This window comes from Narcine bancroftii, chromosome 13 (genome assembly GCF_036971445.1).
Source record: "Narcine bancroftii isolate sNarBan1 chromosome 13, sNarBan1.hap1, whole genome shotgun sequence".
NCBI classification, from domain to species: domain Eukaryota; kingdom Metazoa; phylum Chordata; class Chondrichthyes; order Torpediniformes; family Narcinidae; genus Narcine; species Narcine bancroftii.
Window position 1 is genome coordinate 48,135,951 of NC_091481.1, and position 18,666 is coordinate 48,154,616.

Sequence of the window (18,666 nt, forward strand, 5' to 3'; positions counted from 1 at the left end):
CCCTTACAAATGTTTTAAATGTTCTGTTAAACTATAAACTACGTAGTTCGTAGCCGAGAAAACTTTATTTAATCTTTTACTGAAAAGCATTTATTTCAAGGTTTCCAGCTTCATATATGCATTTATTTCCACGTCGTAATGTTAATATGAATTTCCTTATCTACATTTTGCTTTCTGGTTGTAGTATATTTTTAAACTTTTTTGAACGTTTTATACAAGCTATTAATATTTAAACATAAAAGTTCATAGATGTGAAACAACGTTTAAACATTTCCCAAAATTACATTAATATTGATGTTTGTAGCTTCATTTTAGCATTATATCATTCTTTTAAAATTTGAAATGTAGATGTGAATTTACTGATCCACATTTTGATTTCATGCTCAAAAGTACTTTTACAACCCCTTACAGACGTTTTACTGTGCTGTTAAACTATAAACAACGTAGTTCATTATGCTTTTTAAAAATGTAAATAGAGATTTGAAATTATTGTTCTACATTTTATAACCTTTCAGAAACATAATTTTACAACCACAATGTTTTACATGTGCTGTTAAACTACAAACAACGTAGTTCATAGCCGAGAAAACTTTGTTTAATCTTTTCCTAAATATAATTTATTTGAACGTATATTTTTAAACTTCTTTGTACGTTTTACAATACCTACTAATATTTAAAAGAAATTTAGGTGAGAAAATGTTAAAACATTTCTCAAAAACGCATGATATTCATGTTTGTATCTTCATGTTAGAAATTCTAATATGCTTTTTAAAATTGAAATGTTCATGTGAATATACTTCTACATTTTGTTTTCTTGTAGAAAAGTACTTTTACAACCCCTTACAGAGCTTTTACATGTGCTGTTAAACTATAAACAGCGTTGATCATATCTGAGAAAAATCTGATTAATCTTTTCCTGAAAAGCATTTATTTCAAGGTTTCCAGCTTCATATAAGCATTTATTATACTTATCGAAATTGATATTTTAATGCGATTTTCATCATCTACATTTTGTTTTCTGGTTGTAGTCTATTTTTAAACTTCTTTGAAGGTTTTACAAACTCTATTAATATTTAAACGAATGTTCATAGAGGTGAAACAATGCTTAAACATTTCTAAAAAATGCATTTATATTGGTTTGTAGCTTCATTTTAACATTTATATCATTCTTTTAAAAATTGAAGTGTAGATCTGAATTTGCTGATGTACTTTGGTTTCATGTAGAAAAGTACATACAACCTCTAACAAATGTTTTACATGTGCTGTTAAACTTTAAACAACGTAGTTCATATCTGAGAAAAAAATTGATAAATCTTTTGATGAAAAGCATTTATTTCAAGGTTTCTAGCTTCATATAAGCATTTATTTGTAAGTTTTGAAATTGATATTTTAATGCGAATTTCCTATCTACATACATGTTTAAACATTTCCCAAAAATCCTTTTAGAAAACTATTTTTACTTACAAACTTTTTACGTTCTTTTTATATATATATATATATATAACGTAGTTAATATCTGAAACAAACTAGTTCATAGATGTAAAAAAATGTTTAAACTTATCCCAAAAATGCATTTATATTGATGTTTGTAACTTCATTTTAGAAATTGTATTATCCTTTTTAAAATTGAAATGTAGATGTGAATTTACTGATCTACATTTTGTTTTCTTGTGGAAAAGTACTTTTACAACCCCTTACAAATGTTTTAAATGATCTGTTAAACTATAAACTACGTAGTTCATATCTGAGAAAAAATTTGATAAATCTTTTGATGAAAAGCATTTATTTCAAGGTTTCCAGCTTCATATAAGCATTTATTTCCACGTCGTAATGTTAATATGAATTTCCTTATCTACATTTTGCTTTCTGGTTGTAGTATATATTTAAACTTTTTTGAACGTTTTATACAAGCTATTAATATTTAAACATAAAAGTTCATAGATGTGAAACAACGTTTAAACATTTCCCAAAATTACATTAATATTGATGTTTGTAGCTTCATTTTAGCATTATATCATTCCTTTAAAATTTGAAATGTAGATGTGAATTACTGATCCACATTTTGATTTCATGCTCAAAAGTACTTTTACAACCCCTTACAGACGTTTTACTGTGCTGTTAAACTATAAACAAGGTAGTTTATTATGCTTTTTAAAAATGTAAATAGAGATTTGAAATTATTGTTCTACATTTTGTAACCTTTCAGAAAAATAATTTTATAACCACAATGTTTTACTTCTACATTTTGTTTTCTTGTAGAAAAGTACTTTTACAACCCCTTACAGAGATTTTACATGTGCAGTTAATCTATAAACAGAGTTGATCATATCTGAGAAAAATTTGATTAATCTTTTCCTGAAAAGCATTTATTTCAAGGTTTCCAGCTTCATATAATCATTTATTATACTTATCGAAATTGATATTATAATGCGATTTTCATCATCTACATTTTGTTTTCTGGTTGTAGTCTCTTTTTAAACTTCTTTGAAGGTTTTACAAACGCTATTAATATATAATCATGAAAGTTCATAGATGTGAAACAATGCTTAAACATTTCCCAAAAATGCATTTATATTAATGTTTGTAATTTCGTTTTAACATTTATATCATTCTTTTAAAAATTGAAATGTAGATCTGAATTTACTGATGTACATTTTGGTTTCATGTAGAAAAGTACATACAACCACTGACAAATGTTTTACATGTGCTGTTAAACTTTAAACAACGTAGCTGATATCTGAAAAAAAATTTGATAAATCTTTTGCTGAAAAGCATTTATTTCAAGGTTTTCAGCTTCATATAAGCATTTATTTGTAATTTTCGAAATTGATATTTTAATGCGAATTTCCTGTCTACATTTTGTTTTCTGGTTGTAAAGTATATTTGAAAACTTCTTTGAACGTTTTACATAACCTACTAATATTTAAACATGAAAGTTCATAGATGTGAAACAACGTTTAAACATTTCCCACAATTACATTAATATTGATGTTTGTAGCTTCATTTTAGCATTATATCATTCTTTTAAAATTTGAAATGTAGATGTGAATTTACTGATCCACATTTTGATTTCATGCTCAAAAGTACTTTTACAACCCCTTACAGACGTTTTACAGTGCTGTTAAACTATAAACAACGTAGTTCATTATGCTTTTTAAAAATGTAAATAGAGATTTGAAATTATTGTTCTACATTTTATAGCCTTTCAGAAAAATAATTTTACAACCACAATGTTTTACATGTGCTGTTAAACTATAAACAACGTAGTTCATAGCCGAGAAAAATTTGTTTAATCTTTTCCTAAATATAATTTATTTGAACGTATATTTTTAAACTTTGAACGTTTTACAAAACCTACTAATATTTAAAAGAAAGTTTAGATGAGAAAATGTTAAAACATTTCTCAAAAACGCATTATATTAATGTTTGTATCTTCATGTTAGAAATTCTAATATGCTTTTTAAAATTGAAATGTTCATGTGAATATACTTCTACATTTTGTTTTCTTGTAGAAAAGTACTTTTACAACCCCTTACAGAGATTTTACATGTGCTGTTAAACTATAAACAGCGTTGATCATATCTGTGAAAAATTTGATTAATCTTTTCCTGAAAAGCATTTATTTCAAGGTTTCCAGCTTCATATAAGCATTTATTATACTTATCGAAATTGATATTATAATGCGATTTTCATCATCTACATTTTGTTTTCTGGTTGTAGTCTCTTTTTAAACTTCTTTGAAGGTTTTACAAACGCTAATAATATATAATCATGAAAGTTCATAGATGTGAAACAATGCTTAAACATTTCTAAAAAATGCATTTATATTGATGTTTGTAGCTTCATTTTAACATTTATATCATTCTTTTAAAAATTGAAATGTAGATCTGAATTTGCTGATGTACTTTGGTTTCATGTAGAAAAGTACATACAACCTCTAACAAATGTTTTACATGTGCTGTTAAACTTTAAACAACGTAGTTCATATCTGAGAAAAAAATTGATAAATCTTTTGATGAAAAGCATTTATTTCAAGGTTTCTAGCTTCATATAAGCATTTATTTGTAATTTTTGAAATTGATATTTTAATGCGAATTTCCTATCTACATACGTTTAAACATTTCCCAAAAATCCTTTTAGAAAACTATTTTCACAAACGTTTTACGTTCTTCTTATATATATATATATATATATATATAACGTAGTTAATATCTGAAACAAACTAGTTCATAGATGTAAAAAAATGTTTAAACATCCCAAAAATGCATTTATATTGATGTTTGTAGCTTCATTTTAGAAATTGTATTATCCTTTTAAAAATTGAAATGTAGATGTGAATTTACTGATCTACATTTTGTTTTCTTATGGAAAAGTACTTTTACAACCCCCTTACAAATGTTTTAAATGTTCTGTTAAACTATAAACTACGTAGTTCGTAGCCGAGAAAACTTTATTTAATCTTTTACTGAAAAGCATTTATTTCAAGGTTTCCAGCTTCATATAAGCATTTATTTCCACGTCGTAATGTTAATATGAATTTCCTTATCTACATTTAGCTTTCTGGTTGTAGTATATTTTTAAACTTTTTTGAACGTTTTATACAAGCTATTAATATTTAAACATAAAAGTTCATAGATGTGAAACAACGTTTAAACATTTCCCAAAATTACATTAATATTGATGTTTGTAGCTTCATTTTAGCATTATATCATTCTTTTAAAATTTGAAATGTAGATGTGAATTTACTGATCCACATTTTGATTTCATGCTCAAAAGTACTTTTGCAACCCCTTACAGACGTTTTACTGTGCTGTTAAACTATAAACAACGTAATTCATTATGATTTTTAAAAATGTAAATAGAGATTTGAAATTACTGTTCTACATTTTATAACCTTTCAGAAAAATAATTTTACAACCACAATGTTTTACAGGTGCTGTTAAACTATAAACAACGTAGTTCATAGCCGAGAACACTTTGTTTAATCTTTTCCTGAAAAGAATTTATTACAACGTTTCCAGCTTCATAATAGCATGTATTATGCTTTTTGAAATTGGAAATGCAGATGTAAATTTACTGTTCTACATTTTATTTCCTTTTAGAAAAGTATTTTTACAACTGACAGACGTTTTACGTTCTCTTTATATATAAACAACGTAGTTAATAGCTGAGAAAACTATGTTTAATCTTTTCCTAAATATAATTTATTTGAACATTTCACAAAACCTACTAATATTTAAAAGAAAGTTTAGATGAGAAAATGTTAAAACATTTCTCAAAAACGCATTATATTAATGTTTGTATCTTCATGTTAGAAATTCTAATATGCATTTAAAAATTGAAATGTTCATGTGAATATACTTCTACATTTTGTTTTCTTGTAGAAAAGTACTTTTACAACCCCTTACAGAGATTTTACATGTGCTGTTAAACTATAAACAGCGTTGATCATATCTGAGAAAAATTTGATTAATCTTTTCCTGAAAAGCATTTATTTCAAGGTTTCCAGCTTCATATAAGCATTTATTTCCACGTCGTAATGTTAATATGAATTTCCTTATCTACATTTAGCTTTCTGGTTGTAGTATATTTTTAAACTTTTTTGAACGTTTTATACAAGCTATTAATATTTAAACATAAAAGTTCATAGATGTGAAACAACTTTTAAACATTTCCCAAACTTACATTAATATTGATGTTTGTACCTTCATTTTAGCATTATATCATTCTTTTAAAATTTGAAATGTAGATGTGAATTTACTGATCCACATTTTGATTTCATGCTCAAAAGTACTTTTGCTACCCCTTACAGACGTTTTACTGTGCTGTTAAACTATAAACAACGTAATTCATTATGCTTTTTAAAAATGTAAATAGAGATTTGAAATTACTGTTCTACATTTTATAACCTTTCAGAAAAATAATTTTACAAACACAATGTTTTACAGGTGCTGTTAAACTATAAACAACGTAGTTCATAGCCGAGAACACTTTGTTTAATCTTTTCCTGAAAAGAATTTATTACAACGTTTCCAGCTTCATAATAGCATGTATTATGCTTTTTGAAATTGGAAATGCAGATGTAAATTTACTGTTCTACATTTTATTTCCTTTTAGGAAAGTATTTTTACAACTGACAGACGTTTTACGTTCTCTTTATATATAAACAACGTAGTTAATAGCGGAGAAAACTATGTTTAATCTTTTCCTAAATATAATTTATTTGAACGTATATTTTTAAACTTCTTTGAACGTTTTACAAAACATTTCTCAAAAACGCATTATATTAATGTTTGTATCTTCATGTTAGAAATTCTAATTTGCTTTTAAATTGAAATGTTCATGTGAATTTACTAATCTACATTTGGTTTTCTTGTAGAAAAGTACTTTTACAACCCCTTACAGAGCTTTTACATGTGTTGTTAAACTATAAACAACGTTGTTCATAGCTGAGAAAAATTTGATTAATCTTTTCTTGAGAAGCATCAATTTCAAGGTTTCCACTATGTAATTATACTTTTCGAAATTAATATTTTAATGCGAATTTCCTGATCTACATTTTGTTTTCTGGTTGCAAAGTATATTTTTAAACTTCTTTGAACGTTTTACAAATACTATTAATACTTTAAAATGAAAGATCATAGATGTGAAACAGATGTTTGCAAATGTTTTACGTGTGCTAAACTATAAACAACCTAGTTCATAGCCGAGAAAACTTTGTTTAATCCTTTCCTGAAGAGCATTTATTTCAAGGTTTCCAGCTTCATATAAGCATGTATTATGCTTTTTGAAATTGGAAATGCAGATGTAAATTTACTGTTCTACATGTTATTTCCTTTTAGAAAAGTATTTTTACAACTGACAGACGTTTTACATTCTCTTTTTATATAAACAACGTAGTTAATAGCTGAGAAAACTATGTTTAATCTTTTCCTAAATATAATTTATTTGAACATTTTACAAAACCTACTAATATTTAAAAGAAAGTTTAGATGAGAAAATGTTAAAACATTTCTCAAAAACGCATTATATTAATGTTTGTATCTTCATGTTAGAAATTCTAATATGCATTTAAAAATTGAAATGTTCATGTGAATATACTTCTACATTTTGTTTTCTTTTAGAAAAGTACTTTTACAACCCCTTACAGAGATTTTACATGTGCTGTTAAACTATAAACAGCGTTGATCATATCTGAGAAAAATTTGATTAATCTTTTCCTGAAAAGCATTTAGTTCAAGGTTTCCAGCTGCATATAAGCATTTATTATACTTATCGAAATTGATATTTTAATGCGATTTTCATCATCTACATTTTGTTTTCTGGTTGTAGTCTATTTTTAAACTTCTTTGAAGGTTTTACAAACGCTATTAATATTTAAACGAAAGTTCATAGATGTGAAACAATGCTCAAACATTTCTAAAAAATGCATTTATATTGATGTTTTTAGCTTCATTTTAACATTTATATCATTCTTTTAAAAATTGAAATGTAGATCTGAATTTACTGATGTACATTTTGGTTTCATGTTGAAGTACTTATACAACCACTGACAAATGTTTTACATGTGCTGTTAAACTTTAAACAACGTAGTTCATATCTGAGAAAAAATTTGATAAAACGTTTGCTGAAAAGCATTTATTTCAAGATTTTCAGCTTCATATAATAATTTATTTGTAATTTTCGAAATTGATATTTTAATGCGAATTTCCTATCTACATTTTGTTTTCTGGTTGTAAAGTATATTTGAAAACTTCTTGGAACGTTTTACAAAACCTACTAATATTTAATAATGAAAGTTCATAGATGTGAAACAATGTTTAAACATTTCCAAAAAATGCATTTATATTAATGTTTGTAGCTTCGTTTTAGACATTGTATTATGCTTTTTGAAATTGGAAGTGCAAATGTGAATTTACTGTTCTACATGTTTAAACATTTCCCAAAAATCCTTTTAGAAAACTATTTTTACAACTTACAAACTTTTTACGTTCTTTTTATATATAAATAACGTAGTTAATATGTGAAACAAACTAGTTCATAGATGTAAAAAATGTTTAAACTTATCCCAAAAATGCATTTATATTGATGTTTGTAGCTTTATTTTAGAAATTGTATTATCCTTTTTAAAATTGAAATGTAGATGTGAATTTACTGATCTACATTTTGTTTTCTTGTGGAAAAGTACTTTCACAACCCCTTACAAATGTTTTAAATGTTCTGTTAAACTATAAACTACGTAGTTCGTAGCCGAGAAAACTTTATTTAATCTTTTACTGAAAAGCATTTATTTCAAGGTTTCCAGCTTCATATATGCATTTATTTCCACGTCGTAATGTTAATATGAATTTCCTTATCTACATTTTGCTTTCTGGTTGTAGTATATTTTTAAACTTTTTTGAACGTTTTATACAAGCTATTAATATTTAAACATAAAAGTTCATAGATGTGAAACAACGTTTAAACATTTCCCAAAATTACATTAATATTGATGTTTGTAGCTTCATTTTAGCATTATATCATTCTTTTAAAATTTGAAATGTAGATGTGAATTTACTGATCCACATTTTGATTTCATGCTCAAAAGTACTTTTGCAACCCCTTACAGACGTTTTACTGTGCTGTTAAACTATAAACAACGTAATTCATTATGATTTTTAAAAATGTAAATAGAGATTTGAAATTATTGTTCTACATTTTATAACCTTTCAGAAACATAATTTTACAACCACAATGTTTTACATGTGCTGTTAAACTATAAACAGCGTTGATCATATCTGAGAAAAATCTGATTAATCTTTTCCTGAAAAGCATTTATTTCAAGGTTTCCAGCTTCATATAAGCATTTATTATACTTATCGAAATTGATATTTTAATGCGAATTTCCTGATCTACATTTTGTTTTCTGGTTGCAAAGTATATTTTTGAACTTCTTTGAACGTTTTACAAATACTATTAATACTTTAAAATGAAAGATCATAGATGTGAAACAGATGTTTACAAATGTTTTACGTGTGCTAAACTATAAACAACCTAGTTCATAGCCGAGAAAACTTTGTTTAATCTTTTCCTGAAGAGCATTTATTTCAAGGTTTCCAGCTTCATATAAGCATGTATTATGCTTTTTGAAATTGGAAATGCAGATGTAAATTTACTGTTCTACATGTTATTTCCTTTTAGAAAAGTATTTTTACAACTGACAGACGTTTTACATTCTCTTTTTATATAAACAACGTAGTTAATAGCTGAGAAAACTATGTTTAATCTTTTCCTAAATATAATTTATTTGAACATTTTACAAAACCTACTAATATTTAAAAGAAAGTTTAGATGAGAAAATGTTAAAACATTTCTCAAAAACGCATTATATTAATGTTTGTATCTTCATGTTAGAAATTCTAATATGCATTTAAAAATTGAAATGTTCATGTGAATATACTTCTACATTTTGTTTTCTTTTAGAAAAGTACTTTTACAACCCCTTACAGAGATTTTACATGTGCTGTTAAACTATAAACAGCGTTGATCATATCTGAGAAAAATTTGATTAATCTTTTCCTGAAAAGCATTTATTTCAAGGTTTCCAGCTGCATATAAGCATTTATTATACTTATCGAAATTGATATTTTAATGCGATTTTCATCATCTACATTTTGTTTTCTGGTTGTAGTCTATTTTTAAACTTCTTTGAAGGTTTTACAAACGCTATTAATATTTAAACGAAAGTTCATAGATGTGAAACAATGCTTAAACATTTCTAAAAAATGCATTTATATTGATGTTTTTAGCTTCATTTTAACATTTATATCATTCTTTTAAAAATTGAAATGTAGATCTGAATTTACTGATGTACATTTTGGTTTCATGTTGAAAAGTACTTATACAACCACTGACAAATGTTTTACATGTGCTGTTAAACTTTAAACAACGTAGTTCATATCTGAGAAAAAATTTGATAAAACTTTTGCTGAAAAGCATTTATTTCAAGGTTTTCAGCTTCATATAAGAATTTATTTGTAATTTTCGACATTGATATTTTAATGCGAATTTCCTATCTACATTTTGTTTTCTGGTTGTAAAGTATATTTGAAAACTTCTTGGAACGTTTTACAAAACCTACTAATATTTAATAATGAAAGTTCATAGATGTGAAACAATGTTTAAACATTTCCAAAAAATGCATTTATATTAATGTTTGTAGCTTCGTTTTAGACATTGTATTATGCTTTTTGAAATTGGAAGTGCAAATGTGAATTTACTGTTCTACATGTTTAAACATTTCCCAAAAATCCTTTTAGAAAACTATTTTTACAACTTACAAACTTTTTACGTTCTTTTTATATATAAATAACGTAGTTAATATGTGAAACAAACTAGTTCATAGATGTAAAAAATGTTTAAACTTATCCCAAAAATGCATTTATATTGATGTTTGTAGCTTTATTTTAGAAATTGTATTATCCTTTTTAAAATTGAAATGTCGATGTGAATTTACTGATCTACATTTTGTTTTCTTGTGGAAAAGTACTTTCACAACCCCTTACAAATGTTTTAAATGTTCTGTTAAACTATAAACTACGTAGTTCGTAGCCGAGAAAACTTTATTTAATCTTTTACTGAAAAGCATTTATTTCAAGGTTTCCAGCTTCATATAAGCATTTATTTCCACGTCGTAATGTTTATATGAATTTCCTTATCTACATTTTGCTTTCTGGTTGTAGTATATTTTTAAACTTTTTTGAACGTTTTATACAAGCTATTAATATTTAAACATAAAAGTTCATAGATGTGAAACAACGTTTAAACATTTCCCAAAATTACATTAATATTGATGTTTGTAGCTTCATTTTAGCATTATATCATTCTTTTAAAATTTGAAATGTAGATGTGAATTTACTGATCCACATTTTGATTTCATGCTCAAAAGTACTTTTACAACCCCTTACAGACGTTTTACTGTGCTGTTAAACTATAAACAGCGTTGATGACATCTGAGAAAACTTTGATAAATCAATTCCTGAAAAGCATTTATTTCAAGGTTTCCAGCTTCATATAAGCATTTATTATACTTATCGAAATTGATATTATAATGCGATTTTCATCATCTACATTTTGTTTTCTGGTTGTAGTCTATTTTTAAACTTCTTGGAACGTTTTAGAAATGCTCTTAATATTTAAACATGAAAGTTCATAGATGTGAAACAATGTTTAAACATTTCCCAAAAATGCATTTGTATTAATGTTTGTAATTTCCTTTTAACATTTATATCATTCTTTTAAAAATTGAAATGTAGATCTGAATTTGCTGATCCACATTTTGGTTTCATGTAGAAAAGTACTTATACAACCCCTTACAGACGTTTTACAGTGCTGTTAAACTATAAACAACGTAGTTCATTATGCTTTTTAAAAATGTAAATAGAGATTTGAAATTATTGTTCTACATTTTATAGCCTTTCAGAAAAATAATTTTACAACCACAATGTTTTACATGTGCTGTTAAACTATAAACAACGTAGTTCATAGCCGAGAAAAATTTGTTTAATCTTTTCCTATAATTTATTTGAACGTATATTTTTAAACTTTGAACGTTTTACAAAACATACTAATATTTAAAGAAAGTTTAGATGAGAAAATGTTATAACATTTCTCAAAAACGCATTATATTAATGTTTGTATCTTCATGTTAGAAATTCTAATATGCTTTTTAAAATTGAAATGTTCATGTGAATATACTTCTACATTTTGTTTTCTTGTAGAAAAGTACTTTTACAACCCCTTACAGAGATTTTACATGTGCTGTTAAACTATAAACAGCGTTGATCATATCTGAGAAAAATTTGATTAATCTTTTCCTGAAAAGCATTTATTTCAAGGTTTCCAGCTTCATATAAGCATTTATTATACTTATCGAAATTGATATTATAATGCGATTTTCATCATCTACATTTTGTTTTCTGGTTGTAGTCTCTTTTTAAACTTCTTTGAAGGTTTTACAAACGCTATTAATATATAATCATGAAAGTTCATAGATGTGAAACAATGCTTAAACATTTCTAAAAAATGCATTTATATTGATGTTTGTAGCTTCATTTTAACATTTATATCATTCTTTTAAAAATTGAAATGTAGATCTGAATTTGCTGATGTACTTTGGTTTCATGTAGAAAAGTACATACAACCTCTAACAAATGTTTTACATGTGCTGTTAAACTTTAAACAACGTAGTTCATATCTGAGAAAAAAATTGATAAATCTTTTGATGAAAAGCATTTATTTCAAGGTTTCTAGCTTCATATAAGCATTTATTTGTGTTTTGAAATTGATATTTTAATGCGAATTTCCTATCTACATACATGTTTAAACATTTCCCAAAAATCCTTTTAGAAAACTATTTTTACTTACAAACTTTTTACGTTCTTTTTATATATATATATATAACGTAGTTAATATCTGAAACAAACTAGTTCATAGATGTAAAAAAATGTTTAAACTTATCCCAAAAATGCATTTATATTGATGTTTGTAACTTCATTTTAGAAATTGTATTATCCTTTTTAAAATTGAAATGTAGATGTGAATTTACTGATCTACATTTTGTTTTCTTGTGGAAAAGTACTTTTACAACCCCCTTACAAATGTTTTAAATGTTCTGTTAAACTATAAACTACGTAGTTGGTAGCCGAGAAAACGTTATTTAATCTTTTACTGAAAAGCATTTATTTCAAGGTTTCCAGCTTCATATAAGCATTTATTTCCACGTCGTAATGTTAATATGAATTTCCTTATCTACATTTTGCTTTCTGGTTGTAGTATATTTTTAAACATTTTTGAACGTTTTATACAAGCTATTAATATTTAAACATTAAAGTTAATAGATGTGAAACAACGTTTAAACATTTCCCAAAATTACATTAATATTGATGTTTGTAGCTTCATTTTAGAAATTGTATTATCCTTTTTAAAATTGAAATGTAGATGTGAATTTACTGATCTACATTTTGTTTTCTTGTGGAAAAGTACTTTCACAACCCCTTACAAATGTTTTAAATGTTCTGTTAAACTATAAACTACGTAGTTGGTAGCCGAGAAAACTTTATTTAATCTTTTACTGAAAAGCATTTATTTCAAGGTTTCCAGCTTCATATAAGCATTTATTATACTTATCGAAATTGATATTTTAATGCAAATTTCCTGATCTACATTTTGTTTTCTGGTTGCAAAGTATATTTTTGAACTTCTTTGAACGTTTTACAAATACTATTAATACTTTAAAATGAAAGATCATAGATGTGAAACAAATGTTTACAAATGTTTTACATGTGCTAAACTATAAACAACCTAGTTCATAGCCGAGAAAACTTTGTTTAATCTTTTCCTGAAAAGCATTTATTTCAAGGTTTCCAGCTTCATATAAGCATGTATTATGCTTTTTGAAATTGGAAATGCAGATGTAAATTTGATAATTCTTTTGCTGAAAAGCATTTATTTCAAGGTTTCTAGCTTCATATAAGCATTTATTTGTAATTTTTGAAATTGATATTTTAATGCGAATTTCCTATCTACATACGTTTAAACATTTCCCAAAAATCCTTTTAGAAAACTATTTTTACACAAACTTTTTACGTTCTTTTTATATATATATATATATATAACGTAGTTAATATCTGAAACAAACTAGTTCATAGATGTAAAAAAATGTTTAAACTTATCCCAAAAATGCATTTATATTGATGTTTGTAGCTTCATGTTAGAAATTCTAATATGCTTTTTAAAATTGAAATGTTCATGTGAATATACTTCTACATTTTGTTTTCTTGTAGAAAAGTACTTTTACAACCCCTTACAGAGATTTTACATGTGCTGTTAAACTATAAACAGCGTTGATGACATCTGAGAAAACTTTGATAAATCAATTCCTGAAAAGCATTTATTTCAAGGTTTCCAGCTTCATATAAGCATTTATTATACTTATCGAAATTGATATTTTAATGCGAATTTCCTGATCTACATTTTGTTTTCTGGTTGCAAAGTATTATTTTGAACTTCTTTGAACGTTTTACAAATACTATTAATACTTTAAAATGAAAGATCATAGATGTGAAACAAATGTTTACAAATGTTTTACATGTGCTAAACTATAAACAATCTAGTTCATAGCCGAGAAAACTTTGTTTAATCTTTTCCTGAAAAGCATTTATTTCAAGGTTTCCAGCTTCATATAAGCATGTATTATGCTTTTTGAAATTGGAAATGCAGATGTAAATTTGATAATTCTTTTGCTGAAAAGCATTTATTTTAAGGTTTTCAGCTTCATATAAGCATTTATTTGTAATTTTCGAAATTGATATTTTAATGCAAATTTCCTATCTACATTTTGTTTTCTGGTTGTAAAGTATTTTTGAAAACTTCTTGGAACGTTTTACAAAACCTACTAATATTTAAACATGAAAGTTCATAGATGTGAAACAATGTTTAAACATTTCCAAAAAATGCATTTATATTAATGTTTGTAGCTTCGTTTTAGACATTGTATTATGCTTTTTGAAATTGGAAGTGCAAATGTGAATTTACTGTTCTACATGTTTAAACATTTCCCAAAAATCCTTTTAGAAAACTATTTTTACAACTTACAAACTTTTTACGTTCTTTTTATATATAAATTACGTAGTTAATATCTGAAACAAAGCGTATACAGTGAAGGTTTATCAGTGCTGTACAATAAACTGTGGCAGATGAAGTGACACCAGATTCACAGTAGGGAGAGGTTTAATGCTGATGTTTATAACTGAGACAGATTCTGTGAGACCGGGTTCACAATGGGGAGAAGGTTTATCAGTGATGTACAATCAACTGTGAAAGATACTGTGACACCAAGTAGACAGTGGTGAGAAGGTTTAGTAGTGATGTATGGAAGTCTGAGGCAGATAGATACACACCAGTTTCACAGTGGGGAGAATCCTTGATGGTGATGTACAGTGCACTGAGACAGAAACTGTATCAATGGGTTCAGAGCAATGAGAAGGTTTAACAATGATGCAGGATAAACTATGTCAGATACTGTGACACCAGGTTTACAGGGGGGAGAAAGTTTAACAGTGATGTACGGAAAATTGAAATTGATACATGAGACCAGTTGGACAGTGGGGATATGTTTAAGTAATGCACAGTAGATTGGGGCAGATACTGTGAAATCAGGTTCACGGGGGGAGAAGCTTAAACGATGACGAATGGTAGACTGAGACTGAGACACAAGGTTCACAGCATGAAAAGGTTTAACAGTAATGTACGAGAAACTGTGTCAGATACTGTGACACCAGGCTCACAGTCTGAAGAAGGTTTAACGGCGATGTATGGTAATTTGAGATAGTTACCGTGACACTAGATGGCAGTCTATTCAATCTGAGGCGCCTGCAAGCTCACACCAAGACACAAGAGAAACTTGTCCGTGAACTACTCTTTGCAGACGATGCCGCTTTAGTTGCCCATTCAGAGCCAGCTCTTCAGCGCTTGACGTCCTGCTTTGCGGAAACTGCCAAAATGTTTGGCCTGGAAGTCATCCTGAAGAAAACTGAGGTCCTCCATCAGCCAGCTCCCCACCATGATTACCAGCCCCCCCACATCTCCATCGGGCACACAAAACTCAAAACGGTCAACCAGTTTACCTATCTCGGCTGCACCATTTCATCAGATGCAAGGATCGACAATGAGATAGACAACAGACTCGCCAAGGCAAATAGCGCCTTTGGAAAACTACACAAAAGAGTCTGGAAAAACAACCAACTGAAAAACCTCACAAAGATAAGCGTATACAGAGCCGTTGTCATACCCACACTCCTGTTCGCCTCCAAATCATGGGTCCTCTACCGGCACCACCTATGGCTCCTAGAACGCTTCCACCAGCGTTGTATCCGCTCCATCCTCAACATCCATTGGAGCGCTTACATCCCTAACGTCGAAGTACTCGAGATGGCAGAGGTCGACAGCATCGAGTCCACGCTGCTGAAGATCCAGCTGCGCTGGATGGGTCACGTCTCCAGAATGGAGGACCATCGCCTTCCCAAGATCGTGTTATATGGCGAGCTCTCCACTGGCCACCGTGACAGAGGTGCACCAAAGAAAAGGTACAAGGACTGCCTAAAGAAATCTCTTGGTGCCTGCCACATTGACCACCGCCAGTGGGCTGATAACGCCTCAAACCGTGCATCTTGGCGCCTCACAGTTTGGCGGGCAGCAACCTCCTTTGAAGAAGACCGCAGAGCCCACCTCACTGACAAAAGGCAAAGGAGGAAAAACCCAACACCCAACCCCAACCCACCAATTTTCCCCTGCAACCGCTGCAATCGTGTCTGCCTGTCCCGCATCGGACTTGTCAGCCACAAACGAGCCTGCAGCTGACGTGGACTTTTTACCCCCTCCATAAATCTTCGTCTGCGAAGCCAAGCCAAAGAAAGACAATAAACTGTAGAAGGTACTAATACACCTGATTCACAGTGGGGAGAAGGTTTAAAGATGATGTACGGTGGACTGAGACAGATACTGTGACATTGGGTTCACAGCAGTGAGAAGGTTTAACAGTGATGAAGGATGAATGGTGGCAGATACAGTGACACCGGTTTCACAGTTGAGAGAAGGTTTAATGGTGATGTTCGGTAGACTGAGGCATATACTGTGATAATGGATTCACAATGGGGAGGTTTATCAGTGCTGTACAATAAACTGTGAAAGAGACTGCGACCCCAGGTTCACAGTGGGGAGAAGGTTTAACGATGATGTATGGTAGACTGAGGCAGATACTGTGACACCGGGTACACAATGGGAGAAGGTTTAACGGTGATATATGGTAGACTGAGGCAGATACTGTGACACCGGGTTCACAATGGGAATAAGTTTAAAGGGTGATGAAAAATAAGCTGTTGCAGATAAACTGACACCAGGTTCAGAGTGGTGAGTGGTTTAATTGTGATGTAAGGAAGACAGTGTCGAAGGCTTTGGTGAGGTCAACAAAGGTGATGTAGAGTCCTTTGTTTTGTTCTCTGCACTTTTCTTGGAGCTGTCTGAGGGCAAAGACCATGTCAGTAGTTCCTCTGTTTGCGCGAAAGCCGCACTGTGATTCTGGGAGAATATTCTCGGTGACACTAGGTATTATTCTATTTAGTAGAATCCTTGCGAAGATTTTGCCTGCAATGGAGAGCAGCGTGATTCCCCTGTAGTTTGAGAAATCTGATTTCTCACCTTTGTTTTTGTACAGGGTGATGATGGTGGCATCACGAAGTTCCTGAGGTAGTTTTCCTTGGTCCCAACAAAGCTTGAAAAACTCATGCAGTTTGGCATGCAGAGTTTTTCCGCCAGCCTTCCAGACCTCTGGGGGGATTCCATCCATACCTGCTGCTTTGCCACTTTTCAGTTGTTCGATTGCCTTATATGTCTCATCCTGGGTGAGGGCCTCATCCAGCTCTAGCCTTAGGGGCTGTTGAGGGAGCTGGAGCAGGGCGGAATCTTGGACTGAGCGGTTGGCACTGAAAAGAGATTGGAAGTGTTCTGACCATCGGTTGAGGATGGAGATCTTGTCGCTGAGGAGGACTTTGCCGTCTGAGTTGCGCAGATGAGCAGGAAAGGGCTTTGGCAAATACTAGAGCGCATCCGATGTCCCCCAAAGTTCCTCAACATGATTATCCAACTGCACGAAAACCAACAAGGTCGGGTCAGATACAGCAATGAGCTCTCTGAACCCTTCTCCATTAACAATGGCGTGAAGCAAGGCTGTGTTCTCGCACCAACCCTCTTTTCAATCTTCTTCAGCATGATGCTGAACCAAGCCATGAAAGACCCCAACAATGAGGACGCTGTTTACATCCGGTACCGCACGGCTGGCAGTCTCTTCAATCTGAGGCGCCTGCAAGCTCACACCAAGACACAAGAGAAACTTGTCCGTGAACTACTCTTTGCAGACGATGCCGCTTTAGTTGCCCATTCAGAGCCAGCTCTTCAGCGCTTGACGTCCTGCTTTGCGGAAACTGCCAAAGTGTTTGGCCTGGAAGTCAGCCTGAAGAAAACTGAGGTCCTCCATCAGCCAGCTCCCCACCATGACTACCAGCCCCCCAACATCTCCATCGGGCACACAAAACTCAAAACGGTCAACCAGTTTACCTATCTCAGCTGCACCATATCATCAGATGCAATGATCGACAATGAGATAGACAACAGACTCTCCAAGGCAAATAGCGCCTTTGGAAGACTACACAAAAGTCTGGAAAAACAACCAACTGAAAAACCTCACAAAGATAAGCGTATACAGAGCCGTTGTCATACCCACACTCCTGTTCAGCTCCGAATCATGGGTCCTCTACCGGCATCACCTACGGCTCCTAGAATGCTTCCACCAGCGTTGTCTCCGCTCCATCCTCAACATCCATTGGAGCGCTTTCATCCCTAATGTCGAAGTACTCAAGATGGCAGAGGTCGACAGCATCGAGTCCACGCTGCTGAAGATCCAGCTGCGCTGGGTGGGTCACGTCTCCAGAATGGAGGACCATCGCCTTCCCAAGATCGTGTTATATGGCGAGCTCTCCACTGGCCACCGTGACAGAGGTGCACCAAAGAAACTGTACAAGGACTGCCTAAAAAAATCTCTTGGTGCCTGCCACATTGATCACCGCCAGTGGG